We start from the raw sequence: 19,810 nt of genomic DNA, 5'->3' as shown, positions 1-19,810 counted from the left end.
GCTCACCACTTAAAGAAATTACAAGTTTTTGAAGTTCTGTCCATTGCATCATGTTTTCATGGTCTCCTGTTTCCAGCCAGCAATTGCGCTAACGTCTTGGTGCCATCCACTCCCATAAGAATTGTCTAGCCAAGCAGCAATGCACTTGGCTTATTAATGCTCATGGAATAGATGTGTGCTGAAACGGGGTCATTAGAAACCTTTTCCATGCTATTTCATACTAAATACAGCATGCGCACTTCCAGGTGAAACTGTCCGGAAGCGGAGAATGTCCAAGCTCAGGCACTTTAAAGAAGGTAGGCTAGCACCATTTGCTGACCTTTAACTTTGAATTAAATTTAGCTCCCCATTCTCATTAAAATCTAATTGCCAAATAGCACTCTACTGTGATTAATAAAGTTTTCTAATAAGCAAATCACTTGCCAGTACTCCGCCGAAGTAGCTGAAATCTTGAGCAGGGCTAAAGGGAGAAGTGCCAAGTGGAAATATTGCATTCCACATCCGGTAAAATCAAAAGCATTCTTCTTGTTGTTAAGGCAAGTCCAGCTCCGGGGAAAAGAGAATGGACTACGATGTTACGAATGGGGTAAGGTCGCTGCCTATGAGGTCAGGCCAGTAGAAAACTTAGCCCTCAACCTGATGCTCCAGGTTAATTTAGAAACTAACATCCCACGTTTTGAAATCCACCAATTAATATTTTCGGGAGAAACTGGTTGGATCTTGCAAAGGGGTTTAGGGACTAAGGGAAGAAGGGCACAGAGGTAGATTTTCTCGGGGTAATTGGGAAGCCCTTAGCCCTTACCCACTGCCTTCAGGCTGTTGCCAGAACTTCAACCCTGGTTCAGCTCAAGGCTTTGATCTCCCTTGAAACACGGATGGTATGGATGTCTAGCTCTGGAAGATGGCATTCATCTGTATACGAGTTAATGCTTTGTGGACAAGTTCTGATACCAGGAGGGAATTTCTGATACCTAAGGGCCTCGCAGACCTGGTAAGGGATTGGGTGAAGTGGAGTGGGGCTTCCCAAACCAACCCTCTCCAAGTTTAGTGCTGAGTTGGAATATTAATGGGACTGAAGAGCAGACACTGGTGTCCAAAAGAAATTACGGAGTAATTCAGTAATTCAGGCAGATAAGGTGGATATTGTTTCCCACATTGGAGCGCTCCATACTGACATCGGAGGGACCATAAAAATGGAATTCCTTCCTTCCGACCCCCCACTAGACACAAGAGCAAGAAAGAGAGGCAAACATCATGTGCTTCTTAAAGTGTTTTCACTGAGCAAGAGTCTGACAGCAAGGAAGACGCCTATTTACCTCTGGAATGCTTTTCAGCTGTAGCTACTTTATTGCTTTTGTTAAAACCAATGCCTCCAATTTTTTTCACTTGAGATGTTTAGACATATTCCGCAACTGCACACTTCAGGGCAACCGAACATTAAAAGAGGATTCATACGGTTGAGGTATGACTCAAATTTTGTGGGAGACGGCAGCTAGAATGGCAAAGGGAGTGAACCCATAAAAAATTCAGGAGGAATGTTTCCATACACATCCTCTATCCTGTACGAAAGAGAATAGTCACAGAGTTGCTATAAAAATATACGAGCCAGACTCTGTGCCGGTGTGCTGATCCACTCATCAAATAGTTTAGATAACTAATCATGTAATAACCTGATGCATATTCCTTGTCGTTTAAAGGGGGGAAAGGCAGTTAAAGCGCAAAAGGTGAACACGTGCAGAGTTCAGGACGCAGTCCTGCATCAGGGTTTCGCGCTGAGGCCTGACAGCCTGCAATTTGACCAACAAAGGCCAGACAGATAGTTACTGAATTTTGTTTGAAGTGCATCTTCGCATGGCATCAACTCGGAATCCACCCACAAATAACAAGGGATGTGAAGACAGTGTCGGCCTGTATAAGCAACAGATGTTCTCATCACACCACCAGAACATGCAAGGCAAAAGGTTAATATTTTTGAGGGAAAAAATGTTAATGCTGTAACCACGAAATAACATGAGACAAATGCACGATTAGGAGATGAACTTCACAGCTAATAAATTTGATAAATGATTCCTTAGTTTTACAGGGAGATAGAAATGGTTCATGTGGGACTTAAACCAAAACTTTACTTTCAAAGTCTTTTGCACACTGTAACTCTAATGAGAGGATAATGGGAAATTCATTCATGCTAAAGGAAAGGAAAAAAAAAAAAAAAAAAGGACTACAGGAAGATGGTCCAGCACTGGGATAATTATGCCACGCACATAAAACATTTTCCAAGAGGTCCAATAGATGTAGCGTCAGAACTCTCCAGCCACATTCACTGCTGGGGTTTGGGGGGCTTGGAAAAGTCACAGCCGACTCAGAAACTCATGCATTAAGGGTAGTGATTGGAAACAAAGGGAGTGAGAAGCCTACTTAACATGGTTTCACTAGTGATTCTTTTCAGAAAAAAAAAAAAAAAAAAAAAAAAAAAAAAACCCAGAGAGGAAACATCACCATTCTACCTAATGCATTTGTTAGAAAAATGTTAAATTAAGTCATTTGCAGTCAAAGTGAACAAATTGGAGGTCTGCTTAGGTGCACCGGTGGCTCACCCTACATGCGTTCCAACAACGTGCGGTCTGGCTAAGGAGATAGCTAATTGACTATTGTTCCTCCCATCGTTTGTCCATTAGGATAAATCCAGCCTGTGGACACTGAACCTTTCAAAGACAAAGAACTGAATTAATTTTGTACTTCTACAGTGCTTAATAAATCTGACACTGTCTGGTGGTTTTCTTCATTTTCGACCACTTGACAGCTACTGTGATCACAACTTTCAGAGAATCTATTTTCCTGTGTAAAATTAGCAGCAATAAAACAAGCTAAATGGAATATGACCAAATCACAGAGCCCGTCATATCATGGAATTTCAAAAAGAATCCCGGAAGCATATTGGAGACGATTGGTATTATGTGCCTAAATTCAAAAGGCTGCTCAGAATCAGAGGCACGCATTTAATATCAAAACAAATATGATGCCACTTCATTTGCAGAAGCAAACAGTATTCCTATCACCAAGAAGCAGCCTCGTGTGGTTGAGGCTCCTCACAGTAAAGGCTCAGGACCTTTTCTTTCTTAGGCTGACATTTGTATTGAATCAAGTAAGTTCTTCTTCATAATTTTTCTTTTCTAATGGACTTCCCCCTCTATATATGTTTTCAGGAGGGAAGAAAAGCAAAGGGCAGCAAAACCAGCCTTAAGTGCTTGGCAAATGATCTTCCTGAATCTGGACCTCATAAATCCTATAAAATGTTATATTTCAACAATAGGCTGCAAAAGCTTTTCTCTCCACAATGATGAAGCCTGGCTTCAAAATTTATAGTTTCATCTCAGAAATGGACTATAAAAAGAGACTGACCTAGCTGTCTATCAACTGAGTCTGACAATAGCAAATAAGGTGTGAGCTTTCAATGTCAAATATACATTTAATATTAAAATTCTCAGATTAAACTTGCGGAGGGGTTTCCTGCGCCACACATGCTTAGGGGAGTGGTGACAGATGGAGCCTGTGTTGTCATAGCAATGTCCAGACCCTGATGTGACACTTCTTTCACTGGCTACTATGAGGGCCTTATTTTCCAATACTGCCTATTCAAAGGGACCCCTCTTCTACTTGGGGGTAAGGGGGAGTCGATTAAAACAAGATCCAAACAGATGTGGCTTAGTTCTGTGCTTAAAAGACCCAGGTGAGCAATCATTCATTTTTGTCAAGAGGGGTATAAAAAACCTGCATCCAAATACATCTTGATAAATCCAAATAGATTTTTTTTGAGGGAAGAAACAGAGGTTGATTCCAATAACTATTCCTCTTGGTAATGGAGCAAGGCTGAGGCAGAATGAAAACCTCTAATGGTAATTTGAAACAGACCTGTGCTTCCATAAAAATGCTTAACCTCACTAGGAAGCTAGGAAGTTCAAAGTGAAATGATAAGGTACTATTTTTCACCTAATTAGCAAAGATTTAAGGGGGAAAAAGAGATAACATTCAAGTTGTCAGGTATGGGGTGAAACGAACTCTCTCCTACGCTGCTATTCGAAACATGGCTTCAGTTTTCCTGGAAAATGTTGGCTACTATACTGTAAGCCCTTAATGCATCATTTCCCTTCTAGGTATCTTAAGGAAATAATCCAAGCTGTGTAGGAAGATGTATGTAAAAAAGCGCTTATCAGAGAGTAATTCATAACACTGAAAATTCTGAAACACCCTAACTGTTTAGCATTAAGGAAAAGGTTACATAAATTAGGGTACAGTTAGGCGGTGTTGTTTTTACACAACCATTAAAAGGGATGGTTGTGAAAAGATTAATTGGCACAAAAGCACAACATAATGATAAAAAGGAAAGATCCCAAGATTTATATATGCATGTAAATATTACATATGTATATGTGTATAAACGTGTCAGCACTATGCACAAACACAAATTATATATTTCATACACAATGATATTCAAGAAACAAGCCCGGGAATAATCCTCTAAAATGTTAAGGATGGTCAAGTCTAGGTTGTGGGCTCATTGGCGATTGTAGGTTTGTTTTCTGCTTTAGCTTTTTGGTTACTAAAGTTAATATAAAACATTTGTTATAGAAAATTTAGAAAATAATAGTGTAGCTTAACAAAAACATAAAAGGAAGATATATAGCACTGGAGCCAGAACTGACTATCCTGGGGTAGAAATTTGGTATGTATCAATGGGGTAGTTTGAGAAGGAGTTTTCCTTCTATCACATTGGGCTTTCTCATCTTCTTTACCAGGAGGAAAGGTAGCAGCAAAGAAGAGTGGAATCGTGAAGGTGCCTTTGTACTCCATCAAGAAAGCCACAAATATTAGTTACTTTAAATCTAACACAGAAAGAGAGCAAAAACATTTCACTGGGGACGACGAGTGGTTGCGGATTAGGTTTACAAAAATATAAATTTGGGAGTGGAGGGGCCGTTTAAATTTAACAAAGGGAAAAAAAGAGTTCCCCTACTCATTAGGTGGCAGACTGAATCTCACTTCTAAAACGATATACTCAAAATGGCACATTGGGAAATTTGTAGGAAAGAGGCATTTCAGTTAGTGCATGCCGCCTTCCTGCTGAATGTTATTCCAGCTCTTACTAATGATGTAAGATACCACCAACAATAATGAGTGAAACGTGCCCTACCGTCAGGCAGTGGAAAACCAGTAGCGTATAAACAATTTGGATTGTAAAACCCTCTAATGGAGCTTAATAAGAGAGCTAACATTTAGACACAACAGGGCCGAGACAAGATGTGACAGTTACCATAACACAGAATCTCATTACTTTGTTGGTCGTCTGAATTATAAACAGAATTTTAAGTTTGTTTGTATTTTTCATAAGTGATCCATGAAAAATTAACCTGTGATTTGAAAGGCAGAATATTGCAATGGGTAATATGCAAAATTTATGAAAGAAGTCCTCTTTTTATTAATGAGAATGGAGAGTTTTTAGAGGTCTGGCAATTGAAAATTACCATGGGAGTTGATGATAATGGGAGACAATGGGGGGATTATATAGTAGGAAAACTATCACGGGAGATTTCCTAGCCCAGAACTCTCTTTCTTTATGAGCTTCTCCAGGAGTTACTGGCATTTGTAAAATGCCAAGCTTCTGCTCTAATGGGTCACGTCAGCTTTCAGTTTTGGTCATTTTCTTTCTTTTTTAATTTTTTTGGTCATCAGTTGCTATTCCCTCAAATCCAAGAGACTATCCATTTCTCTATTCATTTCTGTCCCGTTCTTTTCTCTCTATTCAGCTTTTCCTACTCTCACTTATCTCCCTTCCCCCTTGTGAGAAGCACAGAATCCGAGAACCAGAAGAGATGTCTACAGCTCATCTTTTCCTCGCTTTACTTTGCTATACTATACGTTTGAGGACTTTCCAAGGTATCAAATGGTGTTCTAGAGAACCTGAGAGCTGTGGGGCCATTTTTCCCCATCTTGTTTTGTTCCACTTGGCTCCTGCTTCTGGGAATTTTAAGCATCAAGTAAGTTTTAAGGATAGAGAATTATTATTTCTTGGGGATGTAGTAGGTGAGGTCTTGAGAGAGACACACAGAAATCAACATAATTTATTCAGCCCACCTTTTATGATATAAATTATACCATATATTATATATTATCCCATATATATGACACAAAATATTTATTATTATAAAACCCAATATGATGGCCCCTATGTACTTTGAAGACAAAACTTGACTGTTTTAGCAATGGACAAAATTTAACCTATATTATGTTACTAATATTTTAAAAGTGAACATCTTTTTAAGTTCGTTTATTTATTTTGAGCGAGGGAGAGAGAGAGAGAAAGAAAGAGAGCACAAGTGGGGGAGGGTCAGACAGAAGGAGAGACAGAATCCCAAGCAGGCTCTTCACCATCAGCACAGAGCCCGATGTGGGGCTTGAACTCATGAACCGCGAGATCATGTCCTGAGCTGAGATCACTTAACCGATTGTGCCACTCAGGCGTCCCAGATAAAGTGAACATCTTGGTTCTAATCTTAAGAAAACCAGGACAACTTTGAAAGGCACTAAAGTGTGTGTGTGTGTGTGTGTGTGTGTGTTCATGCGTGTGTGTAAATCTAGAGAAGGTGTAGTTTTTCTTCTTACCTTTCCGTGACTTCATAAGTTGAGTAGACAACACAAATGATACAGTTTACGTATGCAGAGAATAACAATATGTGTTAATCTATTTACACCTTTCTAAAACGAGCACAGGAGAAAGAAATCTAATTCCAAGACTATAAAAGCATTGCTGGCTAGAGGGAAGCCAGCTAAACAAAAGAGCCCTCTGACACACCGAGCCCTGACAGAGACCAACCTTGCTCTTTTTTGTTCCAAGTAAGCTGAGTGACGATTCCCTCTTCTCTACAACTGTGTATCACTGGGTTAGTGATGCTTTTGTAAAGAGGGTTTGACAACAATGGAGAGTCTCCTGCCTGCTAAACAAAAAGTGACAACTCCATTTGAAAGCTGTCCCTAGGTGTATTTTACGTGCAGAAATTATCTGTGACAGCCCCAATCAAAATAAAGTTTCATTTCGCTTGGAACACAAATGGACAGCATAGTATGTTATTTGAATGGTACTGTTTTTCCCAATGAATGGTTATGATATTTTCCAGTGAGTTTCTCATAGGCTACTATTTTTAAACTTAGAAAACAAAAGTAGGTTTTCCCTAATAATGCCGTTTTTGTGTAAGCTAATGCCTGTAACTTATGAAAAACAATGTATGTAGAAAAAGGGATTGACTATATCAATTTGAAAAGCTAGCTCTGGGGACATAAAACCAAAATGTAAAGTGATAAGCCATGTTTCTACCTACGGATCCGTGGACGTACATGGGCAATCTTACCCTGCTCAACAATACACATCAACACACGGATCCACCCACAAAGACGAAACCGTAAACAACACTTCCGTCTCCGAATTAAAGGGTATGAGCAAGGATACAACTTGCAATTTGTCAAATGTCAGACTACAAGGATCAATGCTTCCTTCTGATATCTGATACACATCATCCCTGGGCTTGAAAAATCACAACAGACTTTGTTTTAAAGAATATTTTCAAAATGCCCACCTGTCTCCTATTATAGGCCAGGGTGCTAAGAAATCTAAGAGTTTCCCATGATTTGATGGTAAATTCCATTTAATTTTTTATACTATTTAAGATAGGCACAAACATTACTTTCTCTGCCCCCGCCCACAAAGTATCCTAACAACCCCCAGAAGGCAGGGCCCACAGCTGTTTGAAACCTCGTTAGTTTTTCAGGTACGTACGTCTTCAATAGATTCTAGGCCAGAGGACCAAAGTAGGGAAGAAGGGGGAGAGATTGCTCTGGAAATACTGATAGTGACTTGCCTGTATTCCTTTATCCCATAGTCCTTGCTCTTTCTTGAAAGGTTGTGATATTATTATTGGAATGAAAGGATTCTCTTTTATCTTTTTTAAGGGAACATTTCTGCAAACACAAACAGTTTATAATAGTCTAACTACAAATTTCGGTAGTCCATTGCTGTAAGGGAAAAAAAAATTACAAAGTTGTGTGTGTGTGTGTGTGTGTTCGTGTGTGTGTGCGTGCATGCACGGGCGCGCATGTGTGTGTTTGTAAAATTCCATCGCCAAAAGCTTTTTTACAAATCTCATAACCCAAGTTCTCATTATCTAAGGACAGGAACACCTGGATAACAGACAAAAGAGATTTCCAGTGTGAGAGGTTAGGGAGCGTCACACTATTGTTCTAATTCCTGAAATCTGGGGTTAGCGTGAAGCACTCCTGCAGAGTTGAGCAGAGGGAGTTAAGGGATGGATCCGTGGCACTGTGGTTCACAAGGAAAGTGGCAAAATGGTCTGAGCCAGTCAGAGAAGTGAAGCTCAAAGGGAGTATGGGGCCTTGGAAAACAAATGCTCATGACATTAAAGATTTATTTTTTATTGGATTGTTAAAGCTACCGTGGAGAGGAATAAGAAAGGGAAGGCCACTGCTGGGAGGAGATGCTTTGACATGATAACAGCACCAGAGGAAAGGCAGAGCAACCTGAACTCCTATTTTGCTTCCATTAGAGGACTGCAGAACCATATAATTTTGGAGCTGGGAAGAAATGCTGAGATCACTTAGCCCCACCCTCCCGTCTTCCCAGACGGGGAGATGCAGAGACGGTATGTGACTCATCTGACATCTCCAACAAGGGAAGGCAGAAGAGAGGCAGAAAAGAAGAGGATGGTAGGAGGGAGAGAAAAATACACGATCCAAGGTGCTTTAAAGGCATGCCAGTTGCTGGTACTCACAAATTATGTCCACAGTTTTGATAAGAGCTGGGAGGTGTGCCCTTAGGAGCATGGATGGTATCTCTGAGAAATTACAGACCGTGGAAGATGTGTCCAGATACTTGAGGTGAGCAAATCACAGTCAATTTTTTTTAATGGCCAAAGCAAACTCTAGAAAACTAGAGGTTAATAAGTTCAGTGCTCATTTCAAGCAAAATTCTCTGGAATGTATCGGTAGAGGTAACTGGAGATCATCAACAAGAGTCAGTGACAAATATTAGGTGTGCAAAAGAGTTACAAAAATGGAACTGCCAACAAGAGCCTTCTCTCTTGGTGGAGCAGCCATATTGGGCTGCTTCTGAATAGTAAAGACCACCTTGTGCCTTTAGAAAGTGTTTGAGGCAGAGACCAGATGGAGGAGACAGTGACTTGTGTGTCCTGGGAAGTCTTTCACCTGGGGGAACTTGGCAAGGAGGCATTTCCTGAAGTAGGATATACCACCTCAATCCTGAGAGACAAGGGCCAGAGAAGCCTGTGGGATCACTGACGCTCAAGCATCACCGCCGATCAGGGGGAAGAGACAACCGGAGGGAGGCTGTGCTGACTGGGAGGCCAGACAAGTCATACTAGCCCGGGAGGTTGGCCAGGCTAAGAGTGTGACAAGAAATCTCTGTGATCTTAAAGCTAAGAATGGAGCCACCTGGATTCATTCATTCATTTAATACATATTAATTGAACACCAGATGCCTCAGTAACTACGCTGGGATCGGAAACAAAATATAGTTCCTACTTCAATATCTCATTGAAGAAATAAACAAGTAATATCTGTGCTAAATCCTGAGTAACACATTGAACTTCACCCAGGGGAAAAAATGCATAGAGAGAAATGGCACTATGGCCATTTAGAGCAAGGGTCTTGGGTAATGCAACCAAGGTTGTGGGACTTAGAAAGTTGGGAGGATAAGGACAGCTTCAGAAAGAAGAGCTTCAAATAGAGAGTTATATTTTGAGAGGCATTTGTAAAAGGCAATGCATGTAGGGAGCAAAAGACAATGTTCCCCAGTTCAGCCACTCTAGCATCCCAGACTGAGCCTTGTCCAGGTTAGGGCAGCGTGTCACAGGGAAAGCACAATGGATCAAAAGAAGGGCTCAAGGAAGGTTGGACCCAACGGCATTTCCTCACTGGGGAAAGGCAGTGCACAGACAGGCCAACCAAAGCTACCCATTCTCATGGATCTTCATAGGAAAGAGTACGGGTGTGTGGCTGAGGGAGATGGAAGCCTCAAGAAGGAATCCTACATCTCTAGCTTGAGCAACTAGGTCACTAATGGTGCTCTATATTGAGGTGTTAGAGTCACAAAACAGCAGTAGCAGGCAAGAAAGGTTTGTAATTAAAAAGGGGTATTAATTAAGTGAAGACCAAGTCTGTCATTATAAAATTCTGGAGACATGACATCTTGAGAGGATGATCAGTTTACCAAGATTAAGAGTTAAACACAAGGAAAGAAAAGGTTCTGCTCTAAAGCACTTTCTTCACTATTCCTGGCTAGAATGAATACCACTGGTAAGGGAGGAAGGATTGCAGTTAAATGAGAATCACATGGGTGTTATACTGTTATAATTAGTCACCTTCTGCCTGAGTTAGCTGTTGACAAATCTTTATATGATGGGACTACATGTACTCCTGTGTGAAGGCCGGGCTCTATTCTCCTGTCTCAGGTAGACTTTTAAGTTGAGCTAGATAGTCGGTTCTGTCTTCTTCCAGGCAAAACAAGGACAGATCTGGGATATGATTAGACTTGCATCTTGTCTCGCTCAGCCCATTTTGAGATTACCTCACTGTGTAGCAGCTGACACTTAAGTTGGGGCACATCTCTCTAGAGATGGAAAAGGTAGAGCTGACAGATCTGTACCCTGGGAGTGGAAATTGATTGTTTATGTGTCTTTTTCTTACTCTTGCCGGTAAACTCTGTGAAAGAGAGCAGCAGTTTGGGGTGTAAGATAAGAAAAAGTTTCCTGCCGTGGGAGCTCCCCTTAAATGAGAGGGTCTTCCCATTGCCCTGTACTCCATATCGGGAAAACTTCAAATGGAAGCATCAGCCACCATTGGAAGTATGTTGAAGGGATTGTGGTATGTCCAATATGGCAGCTAATAGCCATACGTGGTTGTTGAAAACTTGAAATGCAGCTGGTCCAAACTGAGATGTGCTGCAAAATGTAAAATACACACCAGATCTTGAAGACTTAATATGAATACAGGAGTGTAAGACAGCTCTATAATAAGTGTTTTGAATACATGTTGAAATTATATTTTGCACATATTGGGTTAGGTAAAACATAGTGTAAAACTAATTTTACTTCTTTAAATGAGGCTACTAAAAACTTAAAATTCTACACGCGCTTCCCGTGATATTTCTACTGCACAGACCTGCTGTAAACTAATGTCACGCAGCCCCACTGTCCTGACATCAGGCTGGTCTTCATGATTCTGTTCTTGATTTGACTGTTTCCCACATAGAGAAGAAATTCTCATTAATTGAGACCATCTTCCCATTTGTTACAACTCAGTGGCATTTTCCCATAATTAATAAACACACTGAGATGCAACCCAACCTCCAGAAAAAAATTTCTTGTTTTCTTTCTTTCACAGTTATAAATGGTTCTAGTGGTATCAACTTTTGTTGTTGTTGTTGTTCAAAAAAAAGGAATAAATAATTTAATCTCAAATACTGGCATTCAAACAAAAACACCTGAAAGCACATACTCTAAAAACTTTCATGCAAACTAGTTTCGGGTGCAGGTCAATGGGGACGATATCTTTTATCAGAGAAGTTAATATTTAGTTAACATATTACCAATCCACAAATAATACATGATTTTAATATAATGGCCTTTATATCAAATGATGGGATAAATAGAGCCATTGAGACTCTTAATTGAATGGGGTGTGGTGGGAAACATGGATTAGTTATTTGCAGTGAAAAACCTTTTCTTGGCAGGTTTGTAACAGTGCCCGAGAAAAGAAATCCAAATTTATGTCTACTCATACGTGGAGACGGAGCATCAGAGCATGCTGCTAAAGTGCAAGCGGCTTCTCAGAGAGCAGCAAGAGGTCAAAACAGGGACCCTGCTGCAGGCCCAGGGCGGCAGTCACAAAACCAGCATGACCAAAGAAAGCCATACTCTCCCTTCCAGGAAACAGAGCCCGAGCGAGGCTGTGGGATGTTCTGGCCCATTAAGGCATGAGCTTTCTTGGCCATCTCACTGATAGGACGACATGACAGCTGAAACTTCAGAAGGTCTTAAAAAGATTTGCTGCATATTTATTTTAAATGATTAAAACAATGCCAACGAAGCACTGCCTTTTTCTGGTCTGCACCCTCGCTAGTCACAGTGTGGTCCCCGGGGCCAGCAGGGCGAGCTGCACCGGGAGCTTGTTAGAAATGCAGAACCTCAGGCCCACCTTGGCCCTCTGGAATCAAAATCTGCATCTTAACAAGATCCCCTGGTGGTTCGCATGCAGTGCTTGAAAAGCCAAGCTTTGCCTTTGTAGAAATACAGTCTCTGTCACAGCTGCTTCCTTTCTGTATGGAGAACCCCACGGAAGGTGACCTCCCGCATCTTACTTTGCTTATGAAAAGAGCACCAGCGAGTTGGGGATCCTGGTTGGAGGTAGCTTCCTACCCATCACTGGTCAATTAATGCAGCTTTTAGCTGCAATTATTGGACATCACTGCTCCCCAGATGCTTCTGGCGTCTACAAACAAGTTTTTACCCCATCCTTTCCATGGCACCGGTTTTCTCCCGGAAGTACCTATTTTCTTTCCTTTTGCATCAAGTTGATTTTTGCCAGAACGGAAAAGCTTTGAATTATCAGTTTTTCTAACGTGAACCACTAATGCCTTTCTTAAAGCAGAAGGTGCTTGCCACTCAAACGCCCATAATTGCAGCAAGAATTGCCTCTGGCCTGGGGACTGTTATTCAGCAGCACTATTACTTCCCCCAAGGAAAGGTTATAGATTTGGACTTTTTGCACATGGGGGAACAAAAATGAAATAGGATTCCAGAGAAAGAAAAATAATTTTTAAAAAAGAATTCGATAGTCAACATAGCACAGTGGTTAAGTGTCTAGGCTCCGCGTTCGGGGTGACTAGGTGTAAATCTTGGCCCAGCCCTGATGATATCAGGCCAGTTCCTTGTCTTCTCTGCAACTAGGGTTCCTCATTTGAACCTTGGGGACAGTCCTAGTATCACCTGGTCAGGTGGTCAGAAGGTGAGGTGATACATGCAAAGCAATCACTACAGCGTCTGCCATAGCAAATTCTTAATAATGTGTAGTGTTGGCTATTATTATTCATAATCCTTAATTTTATTTCTTATCAACATACATAGTTTGGTTTCTGAGTGACATTAGGCCAAACTTCAGTTGCATTTAACTAAATATGTAGATGTAAATATAGCAAAACAACTTCTTTAAAACATGCTGAAATGTCAGATTGCTCTCATTGTCTATAGACCAGGAGGAAAACTATTTGACTTACTAGTAATATAACAAAATCCTACCATTGCAATGGTGCAGGTACACAGCCTCAGCATTATAAGGTACACTGTTGAACCTAGAGCAGCCCAGTGTCGACTAATTAACTTTTCAAGACCTCCAAGGGGTCTCATGGGTGTTTTCCAGGTTTCACCAAGCCAAAGAAGGCTGGAGAAGAGGAAATGGGATTAACTTCTTGATTGGAAGGGTGATTAAACACTGGAACAGGATACCAAGGGAGGCTGCAGGATTTCTATCTCTAGGGAACTTTTAAACAGGAGACACAACTGTCTGGCCTACATGATTCGGGTCTTCTGCCTGGAAGCAGGCAATTGGATGAACTCAAAAGAAAAATTATCTTTAATGTTCATGTTTTTTTAAAAAACAGGCAGAATTAATTTCCTTTCCAACTTATAGGAAAATACACTCCTGACCGCCCTCCACCCCGGGGTTCCCGGCTCCCCTCCTTGACTACTCTAACTGTCCTTAGCATGGCTGTGATTTACTTGTTCACATGCCTGTGTCTCCTCCACGAGACAACATGGTCCCTGAGGCGAGGGCACGGTTGTTGCATAGGCACACATGGACACCTGATTCAGAAGAGGAGTGGGGTGGCCATTTAATTGCACAGATGGGAAGGCAGTTAAAAGAGTCTTTGAGAAGTGCCAGGGTGGCTCAATTGATTGGGCAACTGACTCTTGATTTTGGCTCAGATCATGAGCTCACAGTTCGTCAGTTTGAGCCCCACATCGGGCTCCATGCTGACAATGAGGAACCTGCTTGAGATGATCTCTCTCTCTCTCTCTCTCTCTTTCTCTCTCTCTCTCTCTCCCTCTCTCAAAATAAGTAAAATAAACTTGAAAAACAAAGAGAGAGAAAACATTAAAAAATATAAAAGAAATAAAAGAACTTTTGATATTTTCCTACACACAACTTTGAGGTAGCTGATTCATTCATTTATTCAATATTTATTGAGGTGAGATATGACAAATGAATTAAAAAATAGTTTTATACCACCTCCCATGCACAAGGTAAACCTTCCCCTGAAGAACCCATTGTAGAGCCAGAAGTACACAATGCATTCTTGTACCTTCATGGAGCTAGCAGTTTTAGATTTAAAGAAATATCCACAACGAGCGTGTCTGGGTGGTTCAGTGGGTTAGGCGTCTGACTTCAGCTCAGGTCATGATCTCGTGGTTTGTGAGTTCGAGTCCCACATCAGGCTCTGTGCTGACAGGTCAGAGCCTAGAGCCTGCTTCAGATCCTGTGTCTCCCTCTCTCTCTGTCCCTCTCCCCCTCGCACTCTGTCTCTCTCTCTCTCAAAAAGAAATACACATTAAAAAAAAAAAAGAAGTATCCACTGCAGGTTGAAAACAATATACTGCAAATCTTGGCCTCTCTCACAGAATTAGAATAGCTTCTTAAAAACCCCATGGGTTTTACCTACTCTAACTCAGAACCATGCAACACGTAGAAAAGAAAGAAAATATGGCTGGCTACCTGAGATGAAGGTTTTAGTGCAGATCCCTTCAATCTAACACTTAGCACTAGTCCATTTTCCTACTTGGTAGCTTTTATTCCAAAGGAACATCCCTGAGGCTACCGTTATGGCTGCATGGTGTGTGAGAAGGGTGGGTTTTCCTCCTGCAGGAGGCCTGCTTTGTGAAAATGCTCTCTTGGTAAACAGAAAGGCCACAGTCTATCAGGATTTCAGTTCAGCATGCAAGTGACTGGCCTATAAACATAATTTTTTAACAGCTTTTCTTCAGCAACTCTGACTGTTTAATTAATCTTCAGCCATTAACCATTCATTTAAAATGCCACTTACGAAATCTTAATTTTGCACATTATCAGCTGGTTCACAAATAGCTAACCATGAGCAGAAGCATAATGATCTCTCTCTCCCTGTTCTTAGAACTTACCAAGCTTATAGCCAATTTTGGCTTCTTAATTAACCATATGCATATAAGCACTTAAATTAAATGACAGTTTTTTTTTTTCTCAAGAATTAATGTGCAGTGAAATGTTAACACTGACATCATTCTGCTGTCTTTTGAAGGGCTTGAATGCAGTGCCTTGGCCAGGCCACAAGTACTCTGGATGCCCAAAGGTGATACAGGTGCGAGAATGGTCCTCAGACCGGTTGAGTTCCCCTTGTTGATTTTACTCTTGCAATGATATTATGCATGCATTGTTCAAATTCTTCAACTTTCATCTTTTAAGAAAAATAAGAGAGGTCATCCCCAAGACATTCTTTAGCACTGGGCATTCAGAAACAACAAATCCAGCAGCATATTCCTTTTCTGTGGTTGACCCCAATTAGGTGAGTCAGTTCAAACCAAATAAGAGGGCAGGGAAAGATATTCAGGGCAAAAAAATAATTGTCAGCTGATGCTAAAATGACTTTTTCTCTAACTAGGCCTCTGATTATTAGAGCCTACAGAGAAATTACTTGCAATTTTACAGGTGTCAGCTGGGGTCGAGGTCCAAGCTAAAAACTGGGCACAGAATTGTTCAGGATGGTTCATCATAGAACAGGAAGGCTTTGACCCATGAGCCAGTGCCTGGGTCATAGCTCAGATTTGATGGATAACCCCCATCAAAACCAGCTCCAGTCTTTAGGGACTAGACTACGAGTCTGTAATTGATATGATTGGTGGCAGTAATAAACATTATATTTTGGAGAATTATGGTAATCTTGGGCATTTTTCTTTTTCTTGTGTCCAAATACAGAGATTCCAAGGACAGGCCTAAAAATAATCACAAATGAAAGTTGTGTTGCATCATCTACTAAAACTCCATGCTCCTGGAATGAGGAAAATTGTTAGAGGGTTTATTAAAAATGTTTTACAACACTGTGGGAGTGAAAATGGGAAAAATAGCAGATCGTTTTCTGAATCACAATGTGAATTGAGGTACAACACCTCTGAATTCATTAAACACGTAGTGTAGGAGACACATCGGTGGTTATGAGCCTCGTTTTAGTTATATTATACCTGTGCAAATTACTGAAGCTCGTTTTGACTGAGAATTCATGTGCAGGTGTCAAAAAAAAAAAAAAAAACCCACAACCAAACAAACATTGACTGTAATTAGAAACATAAATGTACTGATTGACGAAAGAACTTAGAACCAAACATGCGCATAAACAATTTGAGTCTCAGCAAACTTGGCATTTTGTAATCCTGTTAGCAATTCAGTTTTTAATCCAAGTAAGTACTTAAAATACAAGCATATCTTGACTCTGCAATTTCTGAGGCTGGATTCCAAGAGAATGACAATTTAGCCTCCTGGAAGACCTTTCAGGCTGAAAGGAATCATGATAGCTTTCCAAAGAACAATGTATAAAATTCACTAAGCTACATCCATTCTGTGATTCCTTCACTGATCATCAATTCATCTAATAAACATGTATTGGGTACCTACTATGTGCTAACCTCTGGGAATGCAGATATTGAAGGTAAGTCTTGCTCACAAAAAGGTACAGTCTTGTTAGGCCAATGTGCAGTCACCCACAGAGTTTAGTTTTGATTTTAGTATTTTCCCTTTCAAAAACTCCCTGAGCATTTTCCTTTGAGTTAAGAAAGTAAAGGTGACTGTCAAATTGTTGAAAGAAGGAAGACAACTTAACCTAGTGACTCAACCAAGTACGGAACCCAGGCCACCAGTATCAGTGCCATAGGCAGCTTGTTAGAAATGTCAATTTTAGGGCTCCACCTCAGAACTACTCAGTCAGGAACTTGGTGGTTCAACAAGCCCTCTAGGTGATTCTGATGCAAAGCTCACATTTGAAAACCATTACCATGGATACTTAAACGTTGATCTTTAACTGCAGAAGCATACGTGTGTCAGATTAATAAGGCGTCTCCTAGCCCTGAGAGTAAGTGAGGGGTTGGAAATGGGTTAGATTTCTGGGAGTGAGGATGCATGTCCCTGAATAGGCTGAGAATGATGGGTGCCCTGAGATGTGGTGAAGAAAACGGGGAACCTTTTCTATATTGTGATCTGTGCTACGGCATACCTCTTGGGCCAGTGAAAAAAGGTACCATACAGACTGATTAACTCATCCTCTTTGTTCTCTGTCTGGTGTTGGCAAGAGAAACTTCTTTCCTTCTTCCCACATGCCAACCTTTCCACATCAGGATTTCCCCCCATGCTGCTCTTCTGTCTGCAATGCTTTCATTTCCCTTTCACCACCAAACTACTCTTGGCTACGCACTCTTCAAGTCCCAACTTAAATGTCACTTTCTCAGCTAATCTTTCCTTGATCCTTCACGATGTCAAATATGTTTCTAGCACCTGGTGCTTCTCCTTGGTAGTACTTATGATTAAGGAGTATTTAATATTTGTCTTCTCTAGTAGATCATAAGTTCCATGACATTAAGGACTTTGTCCAAATCTCACTCAATAAATATTTGTTGAACGAATGGGGATTTTTTTATTTATTTAAGAAACTGTTTCTTTTCTGTCACCCTTATTTCCAATTTGTTTGCCTTTGTGGAAGAGCAGCTTAAGACCACTTAGTGGTTGCTGCTAAGCATTCAGTGGTCTGAGCAGTGGGAGGTATAGACCAGTCTTCAGTGGGGGGGCTGAGCACTCCAGTCTTCAGTAGCGAACTTCATGCCTTCAGACCAGCCTGCAACTTCAGGTTGAGTAGCAATGAACTCAGGAGCAGGAGCAGTCCATTCACCCTGAAATTCCTCCTTGGACACAGCTTTTTCAGCAGTGGTCTGCTCTTCCTTTTCAATCTCCTCAGGATCTCTGTAGAAGTAGAGATCAGGCATGACCTCCCAAGGGTGTTCATGGGCAATGGTGCCATGCATGTGCAGAACTTCCCAGGTCAGCATCCACCACATAAGACCCACTGAGTGAGCTCCCTTGTTGTTCAGGGATGGCAATGTCCACAAAGCACAGGGGAGAGTCAGTTACACAGACCAATGGTAGGCAGGTTAACATAAGATGCCTCTTTGAGAGGCTGGTAGTCAGCCCTGGCATCAGGAACCACCATAGGCCTTGGCTCTCAGAAGGCTGCCTGGATCTGGTTAGTGAAGGTTCCAGGAGCAAAGTGGCCAGCAACAGGAGTGGTTCTAGTAGCAACAGCAAACTTCAGCGCAGCTCAGTGGCCAGTTATTCCTGGATGACATGACATTGGCATTAGCTGGGTTTTCAATGGCAACAATGGCATGGAATGCCAGCAGAGACTTCTCCCAGGTTCCCTTCAGATTTATGGTAGACACCACCACTTTTCTTTATTGATGTGCTCTTCCATCTGCAAGTCAAGGTTGGTGCCACCTAAGTGGGTTCCTGTTGCAAGGAATTTGAGGACAATCTCTTCCTTCATTTGCAGGACATTAAGGGCTCCTGCAAACTTGTGAAAGGTTCCCGTGAAGCAACAATGGGAACACAAAACAATGCCATATGGACACGTCCCTGGGTGGAAAGGCCGAATGGGGAGTTATTAAATCATAAATTATATGGAATTCAAATGAATATTAAAGAACCATGTTTCCTAATACATCATCAGCGGTAATCCCCTTTTCTTATATTTTTTAGATATTTCTATTTTCTACTTCCTTGCCTGATGGATCTAGTAAAGGAAAGGGCATCTTAACCAACAGTGGCAGAAAAATGAGAAAAGAAATGGCTAACATTTGTTTGAGCACTTAATATGAGGCAGCTAGTATTATAGGTTTGAGCTGCATTAACTCTTCAAGTATCTAAAAATTCTATGAGACATGGTATCATTTTTTACCCTGGAGGTGAAGAGAGGCTCTGAGATGTTAGATATTCTAGTCAAGGACTACAGAGTGGTAGAATTCAGATTTACACCTACGATTTATATCCAACTTCAAATTCTATGCTTTGACCACTAGAAGAAAGATAATCATCTCAAGAGAAGTAATAAACTGACAGTTAAATACTGTTCAAGGGGCAACAAAATATATGCAAAAGGTCTTAATACTGAGAATATATTAACTGTTCAATGAATACTATTATTAGATACCATCACCATCATCATCACTTCCCTCATCCTTAGTCTTCAAAATCCTCATAAATATGCTTCTAGAGCCTAAAACCCACATCTGAACAGATTCTGGACATAGTTTATTTGATAATAGTTAAGTTTGGAGAAATCCCCTCACAGACAAAAAAGACCCAAAAGGAAATTTATGAACTGAGTCTCTTCAAAAGTATAGACTCAAATGATATGAAAATCACCATTGAAGTCTACTGCTTTACATTTTTTTGCTTCCCAGTAAATCGGTTTTGAGACTTGGAAATCACATACGCTTGTGAAAGTTGTTTTCCAGACTCTAAACTGGAATAAGGCACATTACCAGCCTTTTGGTACTATAATGTCCCAAAGTTCTAAAACACTTAGATCTATATCTGCTTCTTGTTCTTGGCATTTCTCAATTTTTGCTCACTTAAGTCCCCAGAAAAACCAATTTTTAAGACA

General features: G+C 40.9%; 1 protein-coding gene and 1 pseudogene across 3 annotated transcripts in view; both read right to left on the bottom strand.

Moving 5' to 3' along the window:
- Nucleotides 1-19,810, bottom strand: part of PARD3B (par-3 family cell polarity regulator beta) — a 1,015,886-nt gene that overhangs the window by 123,858 nt on the left and 872,218 nt on the right. The gene's annotated exons all lie outside the window — the stretch shown is intronic.
- Nucleotides 17,850-18,721, bottom strand: LOC123599352 (annotated as a pseudogene).

Source organism: Leopardus geoffroyi, chromosome C1 (assembly GCF_018350155.1).
Source record: "Leopardus geoffroyi isolate Oge1 chromosome C1, O.geoffroyi_Oge1_pat1.0, whole genome shotgun sequence".
Lineage (NCBI taxonomy): Eukaryota > Metazoa > Chordata > Mammalia > Carnivora > Felidae > Leopardus > Leopardus geoffroyi.
Note: the sequence above shows the minus strand (reverse complement) of the source record. Positions and strands in the feature narration are given on the sequence as shown.